We start from the raw sequence: 20392 nt of genomic DNA on the forward strand, positions 1-20392 counted from the left end.
TAAGATGAAATGAAGTACTGATTCAAGTTATACCATTAGAAAACTTTAAAAATATTATGGTAAGTAAAACAAGACAGACATGATATGAGATATTCAGTAGAAAAATGCACAGAGCCAAAAAGTAGTTGCCAGTGGCTGCTAATGGTGTGGGTTTCTTTTTGTAGTGATAAAAATATTCTGGAATTAAATAGTGTTCAATCTTGTGACTAAAAACGAGTAGATTGTGTGCCTTTAAAACAGGTGAATTTTATGGTATGTGGATATTTTGTTAAATAATTAAAATGTTTAAAATGATCTAAGTGACCCATAACATGGATGAAACAAGAATGTTAGAAAACATTTATGAAACACTATATATAATGTTCCTGATTTTTATAAAATTGAAAAAGAAAAAAGGCAAATAAAAATAAATCCATTTACTTGTAAAGTTAGCCCAAAATATGTGAAATGAAAATGATAATATTTGTTATCAAATATGGTAAGTAAGCTGGGCATGGTGGCATACACTTGTAATCCCAGCATTCAGGAGGCTTAGACCAGAGGATCACAGTTTGCAGACAGCCTCAGCTACTTAGCGAGGCCCTTCAGAACTCAGTGAGACCCTGCTTCAAAAATATAGAATAAAAAAATATATATGGCTGGGGATTATGCTTGGAAGTAGAATGCTCCTGAGTGGAAGTGTTTTCTTCATTAATTCTCCCTCTCCTACCACCACCCTCACCTAGACTATGTTCTTCACTCCACTGGGGTTTCTCCTCAGTTTAAAGTTCTTTTTGTATCCTGATTACTCCCTGGCTTCTGCATATGAAAGAAAACATATGACCATTCACTTCCTGTGACTGGCTAATTTCACTTAACATAATGTTCTACAGGTCCATCCGTCTTCCTGCAAATGACATAATTTTGTTCTTGATTGCTGGGTAGAGTTTTATTGTGTACATATCCCATAATTTTGTAATCCATTCATTCATCTATTAGACACCTATGTAATGTAAATTCTTAGTTCCTCTTAAGCCATGATTTCTGTGATTCTCCATTTATTGAATAAAAATCCTTCGGTGCTAAGAAAGTCATATACTGACTGGACCAGAGCAATAACATTGTTCATCTTTAATTCCAATTGGACTGTTAGTTCAGGGTATGACAGTCATCTTGAAAAACAAGTTTATCAAAAAGGCAGGAATTTATTATTGTTTTTGTTTTGGGAATGGTGTGTGTTTAATTCTAAAAGCTTCTCTTACATGTCTTTATCATAGGGGGATCTCACATCAATAGCAGAGACTGCAGTGACCCTTCTAACCTTGAGGGAAGAGCTAAGGAAGAGACAGGCTTATTAAAGAAACGAAGTTATGCCAGGCATGGTGGCACACACTTGTAATCCCCGCACTTGGGAGGCGGAGATAGGAGGATTGCACAGGTTCGAAGCCAGCCTCGCTGGCTTAGGAGACCCTGTTTCCAAATTTAAAAAATATATTAAAAACATAGGTCTGGGAGTGTAGCCCAGAGAGGTAGAAGGGTTTCCAGGAACCCCAGTACCACAAAGAAGAAGAAGAAGAAGAAGAAGAAGAAGAAGAAGAAGAAGAAGAAGAAGAAGAAGAAGAAGAAGAAGAAGAAGAAGAAGAAGAAGAAGAAGGAGGAGTTGGAGGAGGAGGAGGAGGAGGAGGAGGAGGAGGAGGGAGGAGGGGGGAGGAGGGAGGAGGAGGGAGGAGGGAGGAGGAGAAGGAGGGGAAGGGGAAGGGGAAGGAGGGGAAGGAGGAGGAGGAGGAGGAGGAGGAGGAGAAGGAAGGAGCAAGAGCAAGGCTTGAGGATTGGCAGATCTATAGCCTTGCCTGAGGGGGCTGGTGATTTAAAACAGGGAATGAATACTGAAGCTAGGGTGTGATCAGGATACAAGAAGAACTTTAAATAATATACCCCAGCGGAGTACGGGAGGTGGTACGGGGGAAGAGTGGTGGGCTGGGAGAAGGGAGAATTAAAGGAAACATCCATTGAAGTTGTGTACATATGTGAGAATACCGATGCCAATCTCAATATCACACATGGAGAAGGGGACAGGGGCGTGGGGAGGGAACCAGAGGGAAGTTCACCAAGTGTTGTGTGCATGTATGTCACTCACTCTGAACTATATTATGTGAGACTACAATGCCTCAATAAAAGTGTATTAAAATTTTAAAAAGTCAAACTGTATAGGAACTACCTAAAAGCATCTTCCCTTGAAAAAAAAAAATAAAGATCATAGTGGTAAACAATTAGAGATGCAATTGGATGCTAGTAGCAGCTAACTAAGAGACCTGCCAGAAGTTTAAAAGCAGGCAAGAAAAAAGACAGTCCCAGTCAGCTCTGGTAGTATCACACTCATCCCTAGTGGTCTGGAAGGCTGTCCACAGGCACTCTAGAACAACTGAGGGGACTGCCAATCGCTTTATTTTCAATTTTTTTTATTGGTGCATTGTAGTCAAATTAGTGATGTGTGTATATACGCCAGTATCTTTAAACAGTGTAAATTTGAAATCTTCCTAAAATGAGTAAAAGTCTTACTGGCTCAGGAAATTTCATCACAATCACTGAACAAATAACTGGCAGAAGATTAACTTTTGCTGACCCAGGACAACTTTCAAAATTCTAAGATTAAAGGGGGAAACATTCTAGGCACTGACATCAGAAGCTGTACCTACTATAGGGAATAGGCTTTATAGAACTAGGCTAAGCAATCCACTGAACAAAACTAAGAAACGATATCAAACCCGAGGGTAGAAGTCAGAAGCCACAGGCACTGTGATATATATATATATATATATATATATATATATATATATATATATATATATATATATAATTGTCCAATTTTTATGAAAAATATTCGAGTCATGCAAAAAACAGAAGTGTAACCCATGGACAGAAAAAGATAATCAGGCACTATATGATAATCTTTAGGTGTCCCATATATTATACCTTGCAGAAAAAAGATTCAGAGAAACTTAAAAACACATCAAGTACTAAATGAAACCATGCTTAGTAGAACCAAAGCAAGATTCATCCAACATAGAAAACCAATAATCATTTAAAATTACCAAAAATAGAACCAAATGGAATTTTAAAAAGCTAATCTATAGTAACAAAAAATAATTTATACTAGGGCCAGGAGTGTTGGCAGTGTACAGCAATGGAGAAAATGGGAAGATTTGGAGTAACTCTGCTGGTAGTTGGATTATCCTGGCAAGAATGGGATGCCTATTCCTTATTGATACACATTCAAACACAGCAAAGTTATTAATAGCTCATACTTATAGAGAATAAGATTTTTTTTTTAATGAGTCAAACTCAAGGATTGGGTCGTACACTTTACAGCTGCAATGTGTTCTTGGGATACCCTGAATCAATAGTCAAAAAGTTTTCTCAAAATAAACATCATACTTTAGAGATTTTATAGAATAGTCCCAGGCAAACTTAATATTCGGATCCCCAAATATAATTCTTTATATGTGGGGTGAAAACTAAGAATGTAACACTAGCAGAGCTAATTTGTAAAAAATACTAAAATAAATGAGAAAGATCCTGGGTGGTGAACGAGTCTCCGGCACCATGTTTGGCTCAGTAGCCCAGCGCGTTCCTTGCCCGTTGGCGATGCTGTTTGTGTTCCTGTTGGGCCCCAGCTCGGTGCTCGCCATCTCCTTCCATCTGCCCATTAACTCTCGCAAGTGCCTCGGTGAGGAGATCCACAAGGACCTGCTGGTGACCGGCGCGTACGAGATCACCGACCAGTCTGGGGGCGCAGGCGGCCTTGCATACCCACCTCAAGATTACAGATTCTGTGGCTATATTTTGTACTCCAAGGAGGATGCAAGCAAGGGGAAATTTGCCTTTGCCACTGAAGATTATGGTATGTTTGAAGTGTGTTTTGAGAGCAAAGCAACAGGGCGGATACCTGACCAACTCGTGATTCTAGACATGAAGCACAGAGTGGAGGCGAAAAATTACGAAGAGGTTGCAAAAGTAGAGAAGCTCAAACCATTGGAGGTGGAGCTGCGACGCCTGGAAGACCTTTCAGAATCTATTGTTGATTTTGCCTACAATGAAGAAGCAAGAGGAGGAGATGCGTGACACCAATGAGTCAACAAACACTCGGGTTCTGTACTTCAGCATCTTTTCAATGTTTTGCCTCATTGGACTAGCCACCTGGCAGGTCTTCTACCTACCTCGCTTCTTCAAGGCCAAGAAGTTGATTGAGTAACGAGGTTCAGTCTCCTCCCCTTGTATGTCAGCCAGCAGAACATCGCTGGGACACACCTGGCCTAAGGCATCCTATCAACAGCACCATGAAGGCACTTTGGAGCTTTCTTGCTAGAACTCTTATGTTGTGGGAGGACATGGGGTACCACCCACACCCAACAAGTCAATGAGGGAGTTATTTTTAACTCAGTATGATTTGGTCTATTTTTGCAACAATAGGACTATTATTAGGGTCACCTATGACAAAAAAAAAATATAGGGGTTACCTGGATAATGCCAAAGGCAGCATTTGTCCTGGGTTTCTTCATGTGATCTATTTGAACCATGTCTGTTTTCTTTCTCCACTTGCTCACTTTTTACTGTGGTGCTTTTACAATTTATGACCATGTTGAACTTGTCACATGCTGATTGTCTTCTTTGAGTTTCCTTCTGAAAACACCCTGAACTTTCTTTTGGCCCTTACATGGAATGTTTACATAGCTTCTGGTGATATCCTTTCATGAGTGTCTTAAAAGGGTCATGGATGTGCCACCTTATAAAAATGAGCTTTGAAATATAAATTCTTAAAGAAAATCTCATTTTAGACAGTTAAAATGTTTGTGCTCAACTCCTTGAACTTTCTTTTCATGTATGTGTATTTAGTTTCATGTAGTTTTATCATGTGTATAGATTCATATGACCACCATCACAATATCCAGTACAGTTCCATCACACAAATCCCTATACCCCTTGAACCAGTCATTGGCTAACACTAATCTGTTTAGCTCACTGTTTATAATTTCTTATTTTAAAAATGTTATGCAAATAACATTTCAAATTGTATAGAATATAACCTTTTAAGACTGACTTTTTTGACTCATCATAATTCCCAGGAAGGCTATCCACATTGTTGTATGTATCAGTAGTTTGTTCCTTTTTATTGCTGGGTAATATTTAATTGTTATGAACGTACCACTCTGTTTAACCATTCACCCTCTGAAGGAAATAGGGGTTGTTTTCAGTTTAAGGCCCTTACTGATAAAGCTTCTGTGGATATTTATGTATCCTGAATAAATACTATATGGATATTCAGGGGTTTTTTGTTTTTGTTTTTTCAGTACTGGGGATTGTACCTCCGAGCTACACCCCCAGCCCTATATTTTAGTCTTTTTTTAAGTTTTGAAACAGGGTCTCACTGAGTTGGGAAGGGCCTCGCCACGTAGCTGAGGCTGTCCATGAACCGTGATCTTCCCGAATACTGGGATTACGCCCGTTGTAATATTTAGGATTTTATGCAAACATAAATTTTCATCTCTCTTTGAGTAAAAGCTCAAAAGAACAATTGCTGGGTAGTATGGTAAGTAAATTTAGTTTTGTAAAAATCTTCCCTACTCTTTTTCTAGAGTGGCTATCCCATTTTACATTTTCACCAACAATGTGTAAACTGATCAGTTTCTCCACATTCTCAACACCTAAATTTTAGCCATTTGAATAGGTATGTGCAATGCCTCATTAGAGTTTTAACTTGCATTTCCCTAATAGCTAAGGATTTTTAATACCTTTTCATTTTCTTATTTGAGATCTGTACATCCTCTCCAGTGAAGTGTCTCTTTGTGTCTTTTACTCTCACTGGATCATTTGTTCTTTTTACCATTGAGTTTGAGAGTTTTTAATTTATCCTAGATACAATATCTCTATTGAATGTGTGTTGCTTGAATTTTTAATGTGACTTCTACCGAGGAAAGTAAGTAAATTTACCAACTTTTCTTGTATGGCCAATCACTGGCTTAATTTCTGTCTTTCTGTGCTCTTTTCTAGAGAATTAGGCCATATGGGCTATAAGGTAGTTATATAGAGTTGAGATGGAGAATAAATACTTGAAAATAAAAAAATAAAAATAAAATAAAAAAATATGAAACAAATATTTATGAAAATGAATTGTGATTTTATATCATATATAGAGAAATTTATATACATTGATTTGATACATGCATATACACACAACTTTACTTGGTTTCCTTTTTTTTGCATTGTATGCCCCAGCAATGTAAAAGTATATTATTTACAAAATTATAAAAAGAAAATTGATGGTATTTGATGTTATCTTCAAGACTATCTTCAAACTCAAACTATTGCTCAAAATTAGAATTGTAAAAAGGCACCATTTATGTAGCCTTAAAAACTCATTTTGGAATGTTGGTTACCTAATGACCAAATAATTCAAAGTAAATGTTTTCTTCATTCAAAATAGAGTGGTGCTGGCTACCCTGGATACTATTTCAGTTCTTTTTTAAGCCATTAATTCCAGGGGCATCTGATAACCTTTCATTTGTCTATCCATAAACTTGATATAGTGTTTACCCAATATCAATGAAATGTATGACCTAGATACATTTCACCTAGAGTAGAAACTGTTGGACCAGGTCTTGATCCTCAGATGTCACCAGAGTGACCAAGCCTGACATTTCAGAGCTGCCTGCAGACTAACCCTGAAGTCTGGGATCTAGAGATTTTTAGAAAACCAGTACGGTGAATTTTTAGGATTTATGTTCCCTTAATGTCGTAATTCACATTTCCTCTTTTAGGGCAGCTAGTTTAAAGAAGATAGGCAAAAGAGACATATAGTCTTAAAGAAGAAATAAGTGCTAAGAAATACCAAAACCATTTCAGTTCCACAAATAATCAAATTGAAAGGAGGAGAGATCATTTTTGGGTATTTAATCTGCAAAAATTTTTAAATGCTAACAATCTTTATAAGAACAAAACATTTTATAATGTTTTATAAGGAGGAAAAATGAGGCCAAGGCCTCATTTGCACTAGGCAAATGATTTACCACTGAGCTACATCCTCAGCACCCAAATAAGATGTTTTTAAAAATAAGAAATGGCCGGGCATGGTGGCGCACGCTTGTAATCCTCGCGCTTGGGAGGTGGAGACAGGAGGATAGGACAGGTTCAAAGCCAGCCATGCTGGCTTAGGAGACCCTGTTTCTAAATAAAAATATAAAAAAAATAGGTCTGGGAATGTACCCCGGAGGTAGAAGGGCTTCCAGGAACCCCAGTACCACCAAAAAAATAAAAAATAAGAAATCATTAACCTTATAATTTTTTTACCCAGCAAAAATAAGTTTCAAAAATATTTTGGGGGGAATTGTAGTCATATATCTTAATAGAGTACAACAAGGCATATATGCACACAACACTCATTTAGCCCTTACCCAATTCCCATCTCATTTTCTCCCCCCTCCCTCCTTCTCATGTTTGGCTTAGCTATTGGCTTTGATATGTTATAAATGTAGGCCATGTAGGTTAGGGAATTTCCCTCTTCCTCCCTCCCATCCCCCTCAGTTAGGTCACCTTATTTGCTCTTCTATGGTTTCACCTTCTTCTAGAATTCCTCCTGTGACATTTTTCTCCCTAGCTTCCACATATTAGAGAGGACATATGATTTCATATTTTTGGACTGACTAATCTTGCTTAGCATAATGCTCTCCAGTTCCATCCATTTCTCTGTAAATGAAATAATTTTGTTCTTTATGACTGAATAAATATCCCATAGTTGTGTATATATCTCCTAGTTTTTTAAATCTATTTATTTGTTGATGGACATCTTGGATGGTTCCATAGTTTGGTAAGTATGAATTGTGCAGCAATGAACCTAGATATACATGCATCAATTTGATAGTTTGGTTTCCATTCTTTTGGGTAGACACCTAGAAGTGGTATTGCTAGATCATATGGTAGGTTCGTTCCCTTTCTCCTGATGATCCTGCATACTTTTCCCAAAGTTGTTGCACTAATTTGCAATCCCACCAACAATGTATTAGAGTTTCCACTTCTCTACATCCTCACTAGCATTTGTTGTTTGTATTTTGAATGGTTGCTATTCTAGTTGGAGCTAGGTGAAAATCTCAGGATAGTTTTGATTTGCATCTCTGTGACTGCTAATGATGTCAAACATTTTTTTTTTTTTTTTTGCAGTACTGGAGATGGAACCCAGGGACATTGTACCTTCTAGTTATACCCCCAGCCCTAATTTTTAGTCTATTTTTGAAACAGGATCTCACTGAGTTGCGAAGGCCCTAAGTAGCTGAGACTGTGAACCATGATCCTCCAGTCTCCGTCTCCCAAATGCTGGGATTTCAAGTTTGCACCACCTAGTCAGGTCATGAACATTTTTTCATACAATTACTGGCTATATAGATTTCTTCTTTTTTGAAGTGTATTTAGTTCACTAGCCCATTTTTATTGGGTTATTTATTTTCTTTATGGTGTGTTTCAAAATTGAAGCTGAAATAAAGATGTTTATGGAAAACAATAGATGACAAAATGTATAGCTAATAGCCCTACATTACATAAAATATTTAAGGAAATTCTTTCATAACAGGGAAACTAGATGAACAGTTAAATCAGCACAATGAAATGAACAGTGCCAGAAATGATCTATTCAGGTAAATATTTTAAAAGGAAACATTTTCTTAATTTTATATTCCTTTAAAAGACAATTGACATGTATGATATATAAGTTATATGCCAAAAGTCATAATACCACAGCTAACCTCAAAGAAAATTTGAAAGATTTTTCTTCAAGGCTAGAAACAAGCTGGGTATGGTGGTACACATTTGTAATCCCAGTACTTGAGAGGCTTAGACAGAAGGATCACATGTTTACAGCCAGCCCCAGCCAATTAGTGAGGCCCTTTTAACTTAGTGAAACCCCGTCTCAAAATAAAATAGACTAGGTATGTAGCTCAGATAGAAAACTCATGGCTTCAATCCCCACTACAAAAAAGGAGAAGAAGAAGAAGAAGGAGGAGGAGGAGGAGGAGGAGGAGGAGGAGGAGGAGGAGGAGGAGGAGAAAGAATATCCACTATTATTTCTATGCAACACAGTACAGGAAATCCTACCTAGCTAGAACAATAAGGTATACAAATTGGAAAGGAATAAGTAAAATTATCTTTGTATAAGACAGGGTCTTATACAAAGAAACCCATAAAGACACCACCAAAAACCTACTAAACAATCTTAGTAAAATTGCAGGATACAAAATCAACAGTATTTCTTAAAAGAATTTAAGCAATCCCATTAACTCACTTTCAGTTGATTTTTTTTAATAGAAGTCTAGTTTTATTCTTTTGCATATGGCGATCCAATTGCCCTGGCACTATTTATTGCAATGACTGTCCTTTCTTCAAGAGTGTTCTGAACATCATTTATACCAAAAAAATAAATAGGATACATGGAATTAAAACTCAAACAGTAATGCAAGAAATTGCAGACACAAATAAACAAAAATATCTTGTGTTCATGGGTCAGAAGAATCATTGTCAAAATATAAGCTAACCACAGTGATTTACAAATTTAATGTAAAATTTCAGTGTCATTTTTCATGGAGATACAAAAACGACAATTTTAAAATTTGTATAGAAACTGGCCCCCTGCTGACCCCATCCAAATTCATATGCTGAAGTCTTAACAGCCAGTATCTCAATATTTTCAGAGATAAGATCTTATAGGGATAATTAAGTTAAAATGAGGCCATTGGAAGTGTTTTAATGCAATGATTACTGTCCTTGTAAGAAGTAGAGATTAGGACACAGATACGTATGAGCAGAAAACCATGTGAACATACAAAGAAAATAGTCATCTACATTCCAAGAGGACTTAGGAAAAAACTAACCCTTATGACACCTTGATTTAGGACTCCCAGCATCCATAATGTGAAGAAAAAGTTCATGCTGTTCAAGCAGCTTGGTCTGTGGTCATTTGTTAGGGCATTCCTAGCAAACTCATAACCATATTTGACATGGTTAGTTATTAAAAACATGCAAATCAAAACACATTAGGCTGTCCAAAATGTAAAAGATCATCATGTTGGCATAGATATAGAAGAACTGGAATTTTGAAGCAGTGCTGATAACACCCACTTTGAGGAAACAGTTTGGCAACTTATGATATTAAATTGACTCGCCATGGCAGTTCTACTCTCAGATATTTACCTAAGAGAAATAAAAACATATTTTCATTGAAAGAGTTGTACTTAACTTTTCATAGCAGATTAATGGATGATAGTTCCCAAACAGAAATAACCAAAGCATCTATCAATTAGTGAAATGATAAAAAAAATGTAGTATTCCTATAGGCTGAATTACTAATAAATAATTAAGGGTGAAATATTACTGATACATAAAGCAGTATAGAGAAGTTCCAAGCATTGGCCTAGGTGAAAGAAGCCAGCGCAAAGACCACATACTCTATATTTCTATTTATATAAAACTCTAGAAATTCCCAACTTAAACTTTAGTAGCAGAAAGCATTGGCTTCTAGGAGCTAGGAGTGAGGACAGGAGATTGAGTAAAAAGAGACACAAGATAGCTTTTTAGGTTGATGCAAATGTTCTATATAATGACTTTTCGTGGTGGTTACACAATAGTATACTTTAAAAATTCAAATTGTGCAAATAGTTGGTGAATTGTTATTTGCAAATTATACTCAGTAAATAGAAGTTTTTAAATGATTAGGATTTTAAAAGTCTCAATTTTGAAGAAAAAAATCTTATATAATCGTAATAAGGAAAGATAGCGATAGCAAGGTAACAGTAAAAGACACAGAAAATGATAAATTATAAAATCTTAACTCTAATTTCCTCTGGGAGTTGGAGTTAATGATATTTTTATTTTGGTCCTTTTCAGGAGTTTCCAAATTGTCATGGTTAAAAATAATTTTTTCTTTCATAAAAATAAAAAACAAACTTAAAAACTTATCTCAATTCTCTTTTTATTATTTATTTACTTATTTATTGTGGTACTGGGGATGGAACCCAAGGGCATTCTACCTTCAAGCTATACCCCTAGCCCTATTTTTATTCTTTATTTTGAAACAGGGTCTAAGTTGCAGAGGGCTTCACTAAGTAGCCAAGGCTGTCCGCGAACTGCCATTCTCCTGTTTCAGCCTCTCAAATGCTGGGATTACAAGCATGCGCCACAACACCTGTCTTTTTTTGTATTATTAACTTCTAATGGCTACCTAAATTAATGGAGTGGTAGTGGTGTATAAATATATACATAAGAAAATAGGAGCACATATTCCCTCTCATCAGCTCTAGAATCACCACAAGGCTGAGTTTTCCACGTTCATCCAGAATTCAAGTCCAATAGCAAGAGGCTACTGACCTCCTGGGCATTAAGATGGCCCAGATGTTCTGTGCCCTTGCTTCTACCACACTGCAGCTCCTGGCCATCAGTGCTGTGTTCCTTTTCTCTATCACAAACCTCTGCTAAGTCTCAGTTCCTATGTCATCTTGGTATTTTCATTCTCTCCTCTTTGTGTGCTTCTTATCTCAAAAATCAATCTCTTGAGAGCAGAAATCAGATGATCCCAGCTAATTTCCATTTGTTTGGGTTCTAAGGTATGGCCTAAAATTTATTGATATTTTCTTAGAGAAGTAGAAACTACTCTGACCTTCCTTGAATGTGGGTTGTAATTAGTAACTTGCTTTGTACAAAGCAAACATGGCACTTGTAATGTCTGGGTCTAAATTGAGTCTTAAAAGGCAATATCATTTTCTCCTGTTTTCTTTCTCTTGAATCACTTGCATCGAAGAGAGCCAGTCAGCATGCCATGATAACAGTCAAGCAATCCTGTGGAGTGGCCCATATGGAGAGAGACTACAAGTTTCCTACCAATAGTCAGCAAGGGGCAGAGGCTTCGTGCTGTGCGCAGTGGGAATCATCTTTGAAGCCAATACTTCAGCTTCAAGCAGGCCTCAGATGACTAACTGCGGGCCACATAAGCTGCCCCTGAATTCTCAGCCACCAAGAACTATAAAATAATGAGTATTGTTTTCAGACAGCAAATTTTGGGGTAATTTGTTACACAGTAACACCTTCACAATTGAAGGGAAGCTTTATTCCATATTGCCTCAGCGACTGTCTTCCAGCATCTAGGCCTTAAAAACACACACACAGTGCTCTCAACAAGCATTCAGGGTTTGGAAACTTACCTCAGAGTTGAGTTTTAGAAATGAGGAATGTATTTTTTCTGCTATGTACCTAAAAAAAAAAAATCTGAATTACAAAAGGCATCATTAGCCAGGCCTGGTGTGGTGTCATACATTTGTAATCCTAGTACTTCCTAGTACTCTGGATGCTGAGACAGGAAGGATTACAGGTTCAGGGCCAGCCTCAGCTACTTACGCCCTCTGCAACTTAGTGCGATCCCGTTTCCAAATAAAGAATAAAAAAAAAACAAGGCTGGGGGCACAGCTCGTAGGTAGAATGCCTCTGAGATGTATCCCCAGTACCGCAAATAATAATAATAATAATAATAATAATAATAACACCATTATTTTAGAACTAGCTTAAAAGTTCCAAAATAATTATTTTCCACATCAACAGAACTCCAGATGTAGATAAATTCATTTAATAAGGAGTTTCACAGAAACCTAAAGTTTTGGAGAGTTGACTTCTAAGCTCTGTGGGTTTGGATTGCTAGGTTTGCCCCTGTTGGCACTAGCTGCGTTAGGTATCCATAACCCTCTACACCTGTCCAGTGTGTGGATTCTCAGTTTCCTTGGGAAAGTGATCCAAGAGAAAAGACAAGAAAAAGTTTTTGCTCCTTGATGGCTCTTGGCAGGAAGCATTAGTTCCTCTCCAGGCGCTGCTAGAGTATTTAAGACATAGAGACTGGCTTTTGTCAAAGCAAGTGATCCAAGAGAAAGTCGCTTAGCCTTTTTGAGTCTTTTATTAACAGAAACTATTAATCTTATTTCAGTGAAAACAACCTTTGAGGATCTAGAATTTTTCTCCTGATTACCACAGACTACCACAATGAGCTAAAGATGACCCTGCTTCCTTTGGAAAATATTTCCCACCTGGGAATCAAGCATAGTTAAATTGAATGATTCTAGCAAAGTCCAACTAGCTCATGGCTTTCTGGTGCTCTATAGTCTGAAGTTTTTGAATCGTATGGTTCACAACTTCTATTGCAAGTATTAATGACGGCTTTATAAATGAAGTATTTCCCTTTTAAATGGGTTTTCTTTTCTGTTCCCAAGAAAACAGACTCCAAATTCCAGCACAGGTATAGAGAGTTATATATGGTACAGTTAGTTTGTATAATCTCCCACTAAATGTTTATTTGGTATAAGTTTTGAATCTGGGGTGTTAACTATTAAGTGCTCCGAGTACTGACTTAGGGAGGCCATTTTAAAGGATCTTTTGTGATCCGCTCAACACCTGCTTCTGTACATTCCGCTTTCTGCTTAATGAACCTCATTGTATTAGAGAATCAGAGAAGTAACTCAGGATGAAAGGACACATTGACCACGGACTAGCAGCATCATTTTCACAAACAACAGACAGCCCTGTTCTGTCACTTATAGAGTAAAACCTAGAGATTGCAGGAGCACATCATCTGATTTTATTGTATTAAGCTGGTGGCATTAAGCTCTACACATAGGCCCAAAGACACCTTTTCTGCAGGTTAATCTCCTTAACAAAAGATTCTTCAGAATAGAACGCATATAAAATGAACCTATTAGATGCTTAAATTGGATCAATACTTCTTCTAAGGAGACTGAAAAAATGGGAAAGCATCTCATTTGATTACTCTGTGGAACAAGACAGCAGGCAGCAGCTCAATAGGCTAGCTACTAAGAAGCAAAATTTTAAAAAGGCTGTTCCTAAAAAGCCATAACTTGCTTTAAAAAGAAAGCAAAAACAGTGTTTCCCGATTTACCGCTTCCCCTAATTTGAGATGGATTTCAGGGGCGCTATTCGGATTACAGCCCAACTTGCCCGTTGTTTGCCAAAGTAGATTTCACCAACATTTCGCCTTTGAAATAAATAAGGAGAACATTGTGATATTTAAGAGCAAACAGCCGTGGCAAGTAGGGAAAAATAAATCCTTTTCTTCTTACTTTTAAAAGACACATATACACGGAAAGTTTCAAAGCAAGAAAACTTATTGCTTTAGCATTAGAAGAAACTAAATAAAAATAGAGAAGCTGCTACATAGACAATTGACAAAGGTTAAAGAGGTAAACATTAAATTACTAAAGGCCACTTCCAACCTTCTCTGCAATTATATGTGTGCTTGCCTCTTCAGGTGGAAAAACAAAAGATGGATCTAGCACCATAATTCAAGTTAGAGAATAACAGCAAAAGATAATTAAAAGGGTTCTTCAGCAATTTATGACAATGTAAAATCATGTTCTTTTCTCCTAAATGACTTTTGCACAATTGTATTTTTTTTCTTATTAAGGTGAAATATCACTCGTCTTGCAACAGATGTGAAATTATCCTTATTAGGTACTTTTCTCTGACATTGGTATTTTAACACTGTAATTAAACCAGATGGAAGACAACACTTTTTAAAATTTCTTTAAAAAAGGGGGGGTGGGGAATAAGACACATACACAACCAGGTACTTCCAGATTCTAGTTGCCATAACAACTTGAGTCAGCTTCCATCATTATCTTTTGATCATGCTTATGGGTTTTGTGTCTCTGTGTATGTATGTAACAGTAAGGAAATCATTTATTTCATTTAGTAATTTTCTATTAAAGAGTTTTTAAAATAGTTCATTACCTATGATAGTAGACAGAAGGGGAAAAAAGCACTATAAACTCCCCTTCAAAACTATAAAGCACAAGGACTCCCCAAAGAAACCTGGGAAGTACCATCTTGCACTTTGGCAGAGTCCTGGTGGTATTTTTAAAGGGTATTTGTTTTCATGAAACTTAAGTACTTAGTAATCTTACAATGTGAGAATTATGCACATTTATTTTCCTGTTTCAATAGGCCAATTCAAAAATTGTTTATGCTAACACCACCAAAACACATTGCTGGAAAATGCCTTCCTCCTGCCTCTTCCCTCTATTGTTAAAGCTCTGGGTCTGAACACACCTGGAAAACCATGAAGGCAGTGGGAAGTGTGAGAAGCCACTTGCTTCCTAGCAACCGCTGCCAGGAAAAATAGCCTCATTTGTCAAGCGTCCCAACAGAGGAAGTCAGAAGGCCTGGGAAAATGATAATGGCACACTCAAGGTACAAAACTGAAGTTAACATTTACCTTCCCAAAGTGGAACATCCAATGTCCTCTCTAAACAGCTCTCCCCAACCTGAAAAGGATCCCAAAGAACCATGATGTTCTGGGGCAGAGGACTGCAAAGAAGGGCCAGCTTGTGTGAGCGTGTGTCTGATTCTTCACAGATTATTGCTTTGTATCATAGAGATGAATTATATAAAAAAACAAAGATCTACATACAACCCAGACTTCAATTATTAGAGTCAACCAAAACAAAATATCTGATTAATGGCTTGTATGTTTTGAGGCACTCACCGAACAGTTGCCTCCTCATGAGCTAGAAACAGCCAAGAGTAGCACCGGAGAGAAGATGGCTCTACTGAGGAGTGGAGCTGCTCCAACTCAGAGGGCATCAGGAGCAGCAGAAGAGCTTCTCAAATATAAAGCCCTGAGCTGCCCTCAACAAAACTGACTGAATCCACCTGTGCTAAAGCGGAGTCCTGCTTGTTTAAGTCCCAGGTGTTGCCCCTGTAGGACGCACTGTGCCATCGATGGCATCGTAGTCTACTGTTCTCAGGGTAGACCACCTCATTCTGCTAAGCCATAAAAGTCCTGGGATCTGGGTCAGGATAAACTTTTACTGAGGAAGAGAGTTAGAAAACTAAGACTTTCAATTCTCTGATGGTTCCTTCTTCTTTTTAACATAAAAGGTAAATAGCTTAGACCAGAGTTCTTCAAGATTTGCCACATTCTCCTATTTTTTGCCAGTATTTCTTTTGTTTTTTTTGGTCCTAGAAATTGAAGTGAGGGGCAGTCTACTTCTGAGCTAGACCCCTAACTCTTTATTTTTCATTTTTAAGCAGAGTATCACTATGTTGCTGAAGCTGGCCTCAAACCTGTGATCCTCTCTTAGCCTCCCAAGTACAGCTATGCACCATCCCACCAGGTTCTATGCTGCTTCTCCATATAAAAGATGGGCTTCAAGCATAAAGGGTTATGGAAAGACAAAATCCTAAAAGAGCCGGGGTCCTTATGCTTTTCAGCTTTCCCACTTTCTTCCTGCCTGGAATGGCTTTTCCTCAATTCCTTTTCCTTGTCTTATATATTTGTTCAACAAATGCTTTAGAGCTACCTAAATGAAAGGATTTATATGTGAGATTCAAATAAGATTTTGCATATGAAGGGCTTAGTAGCAAGTGTAGCACATGGAAAGCCCTTGACCATGATGATGTGTTGACATTGATCATGTTGACGAAGATCATGAGGTACAGGATGAAGAGAATACCTAACACTTTTGTAACTACTGATTTTAACTCTTTGCAATTAGACTGGGACGTTTCATTAAAAGAACTCTTTTTTTCTTTTACATCAACATTTGCACTTCATAGGGAGGTGTCTATGTTACAGTAGGCCTTATATGTTTATTCTGAGAGCACAGTAAGAATCTGAAGGGATCATAACAAAACTGTATCTAACCCCATCCTTTTTGCTTTATGCTATGTTGTGTCTTTTTTAAATGTGCCTGTTTCCAGCCTCCTTAACAGAAGGTTAAAAAAAACACAAAAATTTTCTGTCAGTCATTTTAAATAACTCTTCTTTAAAGCAACTAGATAATTTGTTACTAAAATGTTGGGTAATTGCAGACCTTGTAGAAGTGGCTAGGAATCATATTTCGTATAAGGAGGGGGATGTGGCAGCACAGATATCCATCACTCAGATTTTCCTTCCAGGAAGAACCTTTCAGCTGTTAAGATCACAGTTTCAGATCTTTTAGCTTTCAACTCAAGGCCTGGTCTTCCCAAGGCTCCCCCACCCATCAGTAACTAGCATAGCAGGATATTAGGGCTCAACTATTTCTGCCTGGTTAGAATTCCTCTAATGGGAGTCTATCTCTAGAGCTTGCATTAATTTGCCTGAGACATTTTCTGATCTACACTATTGCACAGGATTCTTCCTCCAAAGCCTGCTTTCTTCTCTCCTCATCTTTCATCTCTGTTCCAGGTGTACCTCTAACTTCATCCCAGTCTTCCTTTCTAGAAGACTGGCACAGACCTGGCACAGAAACATGAACATGCACAGCGATGTTCTCTTCTCTCTTGATGAGAAATTAAGCCTTGAGTCAAATGAGGGTTAGTTATAAAGTAAATAAAACTCGAGAAAGATTTAAAAAGACTCCCAGAGCATTTCCCTTGTTCTCCTGATAGACACACCATGCTTCACACCACATTGTTCTACTATTGTTATAGCCATCTGAACACTGTTTTCTACCTTTAGTTTTCTCTATCATGTGTGTTCCTGATGTTTTCAGACTCTGACTCACATGCATAAGTAATTCACTGTTTTATTTATATTCAGAGAATCATCATAGCCTCTCTGGGTGAGCGGAGGCAATTGTAGGTGCCCTCCTTTCTATTTCACAGCTGAGAGCAGGAATGCATAGTCTTCCTCTCTTTCTTTCTTTCTTTCTTTCTTCCATCTCTCTCTCTCTCTCTCTCTCTCTCTCTCTCTCTCTCTCTTTCTGTAGACAAAAGCTATGTAGCTTTTATGTAGCTATGTCAACATAGAAAAAGATAAATTTATTCAAGCATCCAATAATAAATTATGAGGGAGGTTTATGCTAAATCAATGGTTCTTAGTCCCTTTTGGCAACTTTTGTCATTGTATTTGACAATGACATAAAAGCTATGGGCTCAGTTCTTTGATAAAAGAGGTACTATTCTCATTAGAATGAGAAGTGACCATAATATATTTGTTCTTCTAACTATCATCTTTTCATTATAATCAATGTTTTACTATTAATCATGAGTGAATACTAGAATCACATTTTGCTATATTAAAATATATTTCATTTCATTCACAATAGTTTAACTCATTGCTCTTCCACAAATAAGATGCCTTTGCAGTTCTGTCTTGTGGGAGAGAAGCTTCAGCAAAATTAACTAATATATATTCTGATAAATAAAATATATTGCTTTGTTTTTCAAAGTTGATTTCTTAAGCAACACAACTAGAAAAATACATGCATATCCAAAACTGGCTCATCTTATAGTAGATTTAAAAAAATCTTCCTGGTTCAGAGAAAGGAGGGAAAGAAAAATTAGAGATGTTAATTATTTTGCTAACAGTGAGATTTCTTCAATAAGAAGGAAGAACAATCACAATGGAAAAGTGATTGTGCATTTAAATACAAAGTATAGAACCAGAGAGAAGTTTTGTAAAATGTCAGAGATTCAGGGTATTATGGTTAGATATGGGATGTCTCCCAGAAAAGCTTGTATTTTGACTATGCAGAAAGATTCAGTGGTGAAATAACTGGATCCATGCTCTAACCTCATCAGGAATAAAGCTATCAATGGATTATGAATCTGAATGTATTTACTAGGTGGTAACTATAGGCAGGTAGAGAGTGGAGTGGCTGGAGGAGGTGAGTACTAGGGACATGGCCTTGGAACTATACCTGTCCCTAGCTCCTCTCTCTCTCTCTCTCTCCCTCCTTCCAGACTGCCAGAAGTTGACCATCTTTCCTCCATCACACCCTACTACCACCATAATGCTTCTCCATGGGAGCTGGCCAATGATGAACTGAGCCTCTAAAACCATAAGCCAAATGTATCTTTCCCTCTCTATGTTGTTCTGTTTGTGTATTTTGGTTACAGCAAAAACAAAGCAACCAAAATCATGGGGGCACTAAAATCTGTTCAGATTGTAATATGTGCTTCAATTTTGGAAAAAGTAACTTCTAATTCCTGTGAGTCAGCTACTGCTATGTAACATGCTCCCCTTACTCTCAAAATGGTGTATTTAAAACTATAACCTTAGCCAGGCGTGGTGGTGCACACTTGTAATCCCAGTACTTGGGAGGCTGAGACAAGAGAATCACACAGGTTCAAGGCCAGCCTCAGCCACTTAGTGAGGCTCTCAGCAACTTAGTGAGACCCTGTTTCCAAATAAAATACAAAATAGGTCTGGGAGTGTAGCCCGGAGAGAGAAGGCACCTGGATTTCATCCCTAGCACCACAAAAAATAAATAAATAAAAATAAAACTATAACCTTGAGTATATGTGATGATTTTATGTTGATTAAAAAAAAACAACCATTTGTGTAAACTCATGATTTTATGGGTTAGAAATTTAGACGGAGATCAGCTGATGGTTCCACAGGTCACAGCCCAGCAATCTGTGCATTCTCACTCAGCTGAAGTTGAGTAATGCTTTGCCAGTGTTGACTGCTTCCTTGTCATTTGTGGAGTTGACATAGCCCCAAGGCACATAGTCTGTCTCCATCCACTTAGCTAACACTGGTGTGCTCACAGAGTGAACAGCATGGAGGAAGGGGCCCCAAGAGAGAACAGTATGGTGCCCAGGCCTCCTGGAAACTAGAGTCAAAAATGAAACCTGCAATTTCTACAATATCTATTGGTCAATGCAAATCACAAAGCCAGCCCAGAGAAGCAGAATTGTAGCCAATTTTGCAATGTATACGATCTAAAAAGATACTTGAAATAACATCACCTTATTTGTCTCAGAATAAAAACTTAATACCATCCACTTCCATAGAGAGTCTCATATCTCCATACCCATTTTTATACATAAATAAAAAAAATATGCATTTGAGGACCCGGGGGAAACACATCTCTGGAAACAGCAACCACTTTACCACGGCATCAACTTCCTTATTACATACTACTTCCTCTGAGGTTGATTGTCAATTTGGTAGTTTATCTAATACTTCTTTAAATGGTGTCTATGATGCCTTTCCTCCCTAAGTGAACATGGCATCTTTTACATAATTTAGAAAACAAAATTTTGTTTCTTCTCTGATATTTGCAGGACCTCAGTCACTTACTTCCCTGCTTGGATGATACCCACATTCGGGGATGCATTCATGGTTTACTGTGATCCACGGTCATAGCAGATTTGCATCTCTATGCATGCATGTAAATGCTAGTGTGACAACTTTAATACTTTGGAGGAGTCACAGACCCATTTGAGACGCTGACAAAATTAAGAGTCTATGGACCTTCTTGGTAGGATCGTACTGTGGATGATAGATAGAAGTGCTCTTGTCCTATGGTAGTAAGCTAATTCAATCAGGGGCAGCAGGAGAACAGAGGGAAGCAGCCAGGGATACCCTGAGGGCACAGTTATGAGTCCC

The 20392-nt window shown here is 37.6% G+C and overlaps 1 pseudogene across 1 annotated transcript; it reads left to right on the forward strand.

The window, feature by feature from the left end:
* Positions 1-3543: 3543 nt before the first annotated feature.
* On the forward strand, positions 3544-4231 carry LOC308258860 (transmembrane emp24 domain-containing protein 10-like; annotated as a pseudogene). Its single transcript has one exon. The product of its transcript is annotated as a transmembrane emp24 domain-containing protein 10-like (transcript).
* The last annotated feature ends 16161 nt before the right edge of the window (positions 4232-20392 follow it).

This window comes from Muscardinus avellanarius (genome assembly GCF_963383645.1).
Source record: "Muscardinus avellanarius genome assembly, chromosome: 2".
Lineage (NCBI taxonomy): Eukaryota > Metazoa > Chordata > Mammalia > Rodentia > Gliridae > Muscardinus > Muscardinus avellanarius.